Genomic DNA, 7,145 nt, shown 5'->3' with positions numbered 1-7,145 from the left:
TTCTACTGTCAGTAGAACAACACACCTCTCTATCAGTGTTTCTACTGTCAGTAGAACAACACACCTCTCTATCAGTGTTTCTACTGTCAGTAGAACAACACACCTCTCTATCAGTGTTTCCAATAGAACAACACACCTCTCTATCAGTGTTTCTACTGTCAGTAGAACAACACACCTCTCTATCAGTGTTTCTAATGTCAGTAGAACAACACACCTCTCTATCAGTGTTTCTACTGTTAGTAGAACAACACACCTCTCTCAGTGTTTCTACTGTCAGTAGAACAACACACCTCTCTATCAGTGTTTCTAATGTCAGTAGAACAACACACCTGTCTATCAGTGTTTCTACTGTCAGTAGAACAACACACCTCTCTATCAGTGTTTCTACTGTCAGTAGAACAACACACCTCTCTATCAGTGTTTCTACTGTCAGTAGAACAACACACCTCTCAATCAGTGTTTCTACTGTCAGTAGAACAACACACCTCTCTATCAGTGTTTCTAATGTCAGTAGAACAACACACCTCTCTATCAGTGTTTCTAATGTCAGTAGAACAACACACCTCTCTCACTGTTTCTACTGTCTGTAGAACAACACACCTCTCAATCAGTGTTTCTAATGTCAGTAGAACAACACACCTCTCTATCAGTGTTTCTACTGTCAGTAGAACAACACACCTCTCTATCAGTGTTTCCACCTAGAAGTAGAACACACCTCTCTATCAGTGTTTCTACTGTCAGTAGAACAACACACCTCTCTATCAGTGTTTCTACTGTCAGTAGAACAACACACCTCTCTATCAGTGTTTCTAATGTCAGTAGAACAACACACCTCTCTATCAGTGTTTCTACTGTTAGTAGAACAACACACCTCTCTCAGTGTTTCTACTGTCAGTAGAACAACACACCTCTCTATCAGTGTTTCTAATGTCAGTAGAACAACACACCTCTCTATCAGTGTTTCTGCTGTCAGTAGAACAACACACCTCTCTCACTGTTTCTAATGTCAGTAGAACAACACACCTCTCTATCAGCGGTTCTACTATCAGTAGAACAACACACCTCTCTCAGTGGTTCTACTCTCAGTCGAACAACACACCTCTCGATCAGTGGCTCTACTGTCAGTAGAACAACACACCTCTCTCAGTGGTTCTACTCTCAGTAGAACAACACACTTCTCTATCAGTGGTTCTACTGTCAGTAGAACAACACACCTCTCTATCAGTGGTTCTACTGTCAGTAGAACAACACACCTCTCTATCAGTGTTTCTACTGTCAGTAGAACAACACACCTCTCTATCAGTGTTTCTACTGTCAGTAGAACAACACACCTCTCGATCAGTGTTTCTAATGTCAGTAGAACAACACACCTCTCTATCAGTGTTTCTAATGTCAGTAGAACAACACACCTCTCTATCAGTGGTTCTACTGTCAGTAGAACAACACACCTCTCTCACTGTTTCTACTGTCAGTAGAACAACACACCTCTCTATCAGTGTTTCTACTGTCTGTAGAACAACACACCTCTCTATCAGTGGTTCTAATGTTGTTCACACTTTGATCTTGTTCCGGAGTCAGAGAAAAGTCATGGAATTGTCCTTCAGGGCCACAGAGAGCGCCTCGCTGACCGACATATATGATAATACTGGATCATTTAGTCCAGTCAAACACAAACACTGCGCCGTGTTCCTGGCTCTGACTGCAGCTTCAGGCCCTGCAGGGCTGCAGCCTCCACCAACGCTTCACAGGGATTTCAACACATTTATGAATGTAATATTGGAGGATTAAGCACATTATGAGAACTTTTAAATTTGACTTGGAAGTACAGCTCATGGTTTCCTCGAGAAAAGAACTTGTTCGGGAGGCTCACTCAAATAGATTTTAAGTAGATTTTTTCCCAAATCCAGATGATGTGATTGAAGAAGTTACAGTCATTTACCACAACCAAATCATTTTAGGCTTCTGACCAACCATCATCCATCAGTTATGTCATCAACCATCAGTGATGTCATCGTTGGTTTGTGAACATTATGAAGCCTCCAGTTCAGATTCTGTCCGTCACCATCTTTGCTAGTTCGGAGCGGTTTGGAGCAGGAAGTGACCATATTTGGACGAGCTGGGGGAGGAGCCAGAGGTGGATCTGACCGATCTGATTGGAAACCTGACAATACTACGTCCCGCCCACCGATAGCTGTAACCTAACTGCACCACAGACCTGTCAATCAAACAGACACGCCCCCAAAAACAGGTCTTCTTGAATCTTCTTTTCTAATGAATGAGGGATTATTTTCAGATGGACCTCCAGAAAACTAATAAGAAGGAGTGACTTTAGCTAACAACACCGAGATAACTGATGGACACATTTTATTCACTTTGGATTTGATGAGAGAAGTTGAATGGGAGTCTATGGAGCCGGAGGCTTTTTGGAGCCGACCTCTAGTGGCACTCGCTGGTATTGCAGTTTAAGACCTCAGTTTTCAGACCTCGAAGCTACGTCATGTTTTATATACAGTCTGTGGTTTGTACGCTCTGTTGAGAATCATTTGCAATCGCTCCATCCTACTGGGCGTAGACCTCCGGTTTAACCCATCAGCATGCTCCAAAACCAGCTGCCACTGCTGCTGCTTCGTAAAGATCGTGTCCACCAAAGCGATTGTCCGTGAGCACAGCGTCTTGAAGCTGTGAGCGAGTCAGGTTCCAAAGAGTCATCATCGTATAGCAGAAGCCTGGTCAGTGGTCACTGCTGAGACAATGCCCTTTTTGTTGTTGTTGTTGTTGTTGTTTTTTGGCAACTGTTGCACCAACATTAAGAGTTAAAACACAGATTTATGTGATATAAACTTCATCCCAGGGCAGAGCTAAAATTCAATCTGTTGCAGGGACACTGGACTAAAGCTATTTCAAATTAAATCTTTAACATTTTGAGGGCACGCGTCACAATAGGAGCTTGAATGACCTTCATTTTACAAGAAATAAAAACTCTCATCACCGCTGGCAGCATGCACAAACACTCATCACTCACGTGCCTGGTCTGAATAATCAAAACTCAAACTGCATGAATCAGAAATCCAGCAGACAGACAGCAACATGATTACTGAAGGAGCAACAGTTAGTGATTATACTGTTTATATTATTTATACTGGTCAGCCTTATTTTTGGGGTGAAAGGCCGTCTGAAGAATGCTGGATCCCATATTCAGCGTTTGGCAGGATAATTAACGAGATAAAGCGGGAAACTGATACTGATAATAAACATGGTCTATGTTTTATACCATTTTTAAAGACAAACAGCTAATCAATTAATCATAAAAATACCGTACAGATTCATTGATCATGACAAAACTGCAGCCTTATTTACAACACCACCCACAGAGGGCTGGAAGAAGCCTGTGACAGTAACCTGGTGTTATAAGGTCAAACTTCTGTTGTAAGGTCAGCTCGCTCCACCGGGAGACAACAAACAGATGAAAACATGAGACGTCAGTGAGGAGCTGCCAGGAAACTGTAACTTTCCTCTCGGTAATGCATCATGTTTTGCAGATTTCACCAAAATAAAGTCCAACAGCTGTTAATCTCAATGATCCAACTCCTACACATGAAAGCAGAGCATGGAAATGAGCATTCAGGTGCATAATCTGATGCATATATTTTCAATATCTGGCTGAAGTTTGCACAACATCTACCGACATTACTGGGTTTTTTTGCCAATGACCAGTCCAATAATGTTTTGTTTTTTTAAATGACATGTTTTGAATTCTTTGTTTCCTTGACAACTTCTGTGCATTCAGGGTACCTGCAGAGCGGGAACACACCTGTACACGTCATTCTGGTAATCATACCTGGGACCAACAATAAGACTGTAATAAAAACAGAGCAGAGCTGTCACGTGATGAGCGACCAGGAGAATGAACACACTGATCACGTTCAGTACCCCTGAACCCTGAACAGGTCCGACCTGTTGGTACCACACACACACACACACACACACACACACACACACACACACACACACACACACACACACACCTTTGCAGCTGACACCAACGTTAACCACACGGGGAGGCGTGCGTGCAGGCGTGCGCGCGCTGGTGGTGGTGCAATGCAATGCCAAACCTCCACTGATACAGCAGCACAGTCGTGGATGTGTGTAACACCACCCTAAAGACTCGCACAGCTGTGCAGACAACACAACAACGCGCCGCGCGCCCGTCGGATGAACGGGCCCATGTGGCGGTATGTGGATCCTCCTGAGCTGCAGCCTGGGTGACAGCAAGCCGAACAATAGCCATAGTTTCGACATGACTGGGAATGAGAGGGGGAGAAAAGACAGGCGCTGCGCGTCGCCAGCGGGGTCAGAGACCGTTTAGTTATCACAGGTGAGACAGGAAGTCCGGTCCGCTGGCCTTACCTGGACATCCAGCTCCGGAAAACAAAGGATGCTGCTGCGGTTTCTCACCGTTAGGTCGGTGCGTCTGTTCGGCCTGACAGCATCCTGTTCCCAGCCAGCAGCACCACTGTCACCTCGGTGGTGATAACAGCAGCGCTTCCGGTCAGAGCTTTCAAAATAATGGTCGAATTTTGTCTACAATTCGTCTCGCGTTTAACTTTGATGACGTTTATGTAAATTATAAAGCTTTCCTTATTGACATCGTTCTTTCTCATGTTGAAAGGGGCCGGTTCATTTGACCCTAAGACGCTCTGGAAAAAACTTGAGAAGTGTTTTTATTCTGTACTGTACTCGTACTGAATACTATAAAATAGTACAGGTAAAGTGTGTTGTAATTAATACAGTTTGATTTGTAAACATCAGCCTTCAAAGAAGTTCCAAAATAAATGCAAAGTTTAAAAATCGAATTATAAATATATTTAGGATTGAAAATATAGGAGGCACTGAAAATAATAGAGACTATGTAATGAATGAAAATAGGGAAACGATTGATACAATTTAGGTCAGAAGTTGCAGGTATAGTTTTGACCCTGCTGTACTTTTATTTTGAAGGTCAAGCTCCAATGTGTTCCGGTTTGTGATCTACTTAAGACGTCCACCTTGACGCACCTGTTAGCGGTCAGTCTGTACTGAAGCAGCAGATGCTGCTGAGCGGGAGAGGAGACTCCGACAGACTGCTGCTTCACTGCCTTTTCACGTGACGGTGAGCCTTTATGTTTTTAGAGCTACACTTTCTATCTTATTTTATTTTGTATGTCCTCGTGACTCTTTATATATTTAATAGACTGAAGTATGTCTGTTTGTTTGCCAGTCAGTTCTCCCCTATGAATATGAATGGAGCAGTCCGTCCATTAAAGGGCCAGTGCACGTCTTGTCTCGGACAGCTGGTCGGACCACATGGACCGATGACTGCCTGAGAGGAGCCCTGTTACGTAAACACTTCGTGTTGGATGTACTTTGTTGTTGTTATTATCATCTCAATGATTTTTGGAGAAACTCAAATTTAGAGGCACTCTGAGTGTATTTCTACGTTTATAATCAAAATGATTCGATCTCTCTATTAAAAACAGCAGAGAAACACAACAACTGGGGGGAGGGGGGGGGGGGCAAAACAGACACACACATACCATAAGTATTACATCATAAGAGCATATTGCACAGTCCATTATGAATTGCTGCTAGTATCCTAAATTATAATTATTATCACTTATTGATATGATCAGTTCATAACTACATTGTTTTTGTGCCACTGTGATTTTATCCCTTTTCACAGTTCAATCCAACATTAACTTACTTTGAGGGTCGAAACAGGAGAGACGGCTGTATCAAATGAAGTAATACAAATAATAACTAGAATCTCCTATTTTGTAAAGCACTGTGTTCAAAAGTTTAGATTATTTACATGTTTGTATATTTCCTAATGGAACATCTCTTCTATTGTGTGTTTGTGGCGTCTTAGTTGTATACAAACTTAAACAATGGAGAAACTTTGTTTTATAAATTAAAGGATTGTTTTTTATATCGATGCTAATACATGACTCATTAGTTATTGGTCACTTATTGTAAACCACTCCTATAGTGGTCATGAAATAAACAAACAAACAAAATATTTCCCCTCGGGGTTAATAAAGTAACTACCTAACCTAACCTAACCTAACCTAAACAAAACAAAAATCTCAATACAAATTCTGCATTTTTCACCTTCACTGTTTCACCACCACCGTCCTGATCTCCACAGCAGATATACCGGCTGTATGTGACAAGTGGAAAGGATAATGATCTGTTACCATTTAAAAAAAAGTCAATTCATACTCAAATAGGTTAAAGTCCTGTAAAATAACGAAAAAGGTATAAAATGTGTTTAAAACAGCGAGAACTTGTAGTGTGCTAAGATAGATTGAAATACTGAGAAACTGTTATTTATTCATTGTTTATTTCATTGATTTTTGTTCAAAGTTAATTCATCATTGCTTTATCAATCATCTGCTAAGTAGCCTGATCAGGTATCCTGAGATCGACTGCTTTTGTCTTCGCCTGCCCGGAGAATTCACGGTGTTCTCCTCCTTCGGTAAATGTTGGCTGAGGAAACATCACCACATCACTCGGGATGATTTCTCCCGTTTTGAGGGGCGTAACGTGAACACGTCCGTTGGGTTCACAGCAACAACGTGTGACCTGAGACAACACCATGAAGTGTACGAACATGTACGGTCTTTATCACTTCTGCAGAAAATGGTGCCATTTCCCAAATGTCAATATTTCTGTGAACATATGACTCTTCGGGGTCTGGGGTTGAAGCAGCACAGCGGAGCTTATTGAACTGCAGTGTGATGGTCGTGTGTGAAGTCCAGGTTTCCCAGGAGGCCTTTCTTCAGCCCAGTCAACCTCTGAGCAGCAGCCTGAGGGCCCAGACCACTGAGCCGGACATGGACTTCATATTTCTCCTACAAGGCGCCTGACCTGAAAGCAGGAGAGATATTTACTGATCAGGGATCTGTAATAATGCTAAAAACAACAACAACCATCCTACTGCAGAGTTAAGTGCACACAAGAAATAAATTATGAATGAAATGTAAAAGTTGGCAGAAACACGATGGTAGAATTTCAGCTAGAAAAAAAAAACTTCATCTGGAAAAACTACCAAACAGAAAATTCTTCTCCTTAAACTTGTGATCACCTGAAGTGGCCATGTTGGTTTC

The 7,145-nt window shown here is 42.1% G+C and overlaps 1 long non-coding RNA gene across 2 annotated transcripts; it reads left to right on the top strand.

Annotated features, from left to right (window-relative positions):
* The first annotated feature begins 4,085 nt into the window (after positions 1-4,085).
* Positions 4,086-5,968, top strand: LOC138614501 (uncharacterized). Of its 2 annotated transcripts, none has more exons than XR_011310288.1 (3): positions 4,086-4,232; positions 4,999-5,149; positions 5,258-5,968. It is a non-coding gene; the product is annotated as an uncharacterized lncRNA (long non-coding RNA). The 2 variants fall into 2 exon arrangements; XR_011310289.1 differs by having other exon boundaries at positions 4,086-4,375.
* The last annotated feature ends 1,177 nt before the right edge of the window (positions 5,969-7,145 follow it).

This window comes from Brachyistius frenatus, unplaced genomic scaffold (genome assembly GCF_029030835.1).
Source record: "Brachyistius frenatus isolate BFR_SWC_R1_liver_20210118 unplaced genomic scaffold, ASM2903083v1 Contig_512, whole genome shotgun sequence".
Classification (NCBI taxonomy): domain Eukaryota; kingdom Metazoa; phylum Chordata; class Actinopteri; family Embiotocidae; genus Brachyistius; species Brachyistius frenatus.
The sequence above is the reverse complement of the archived record's forward strand: the minus strand, read 5'-3'. Positions and strand labels throughout refer to the sequence as shown.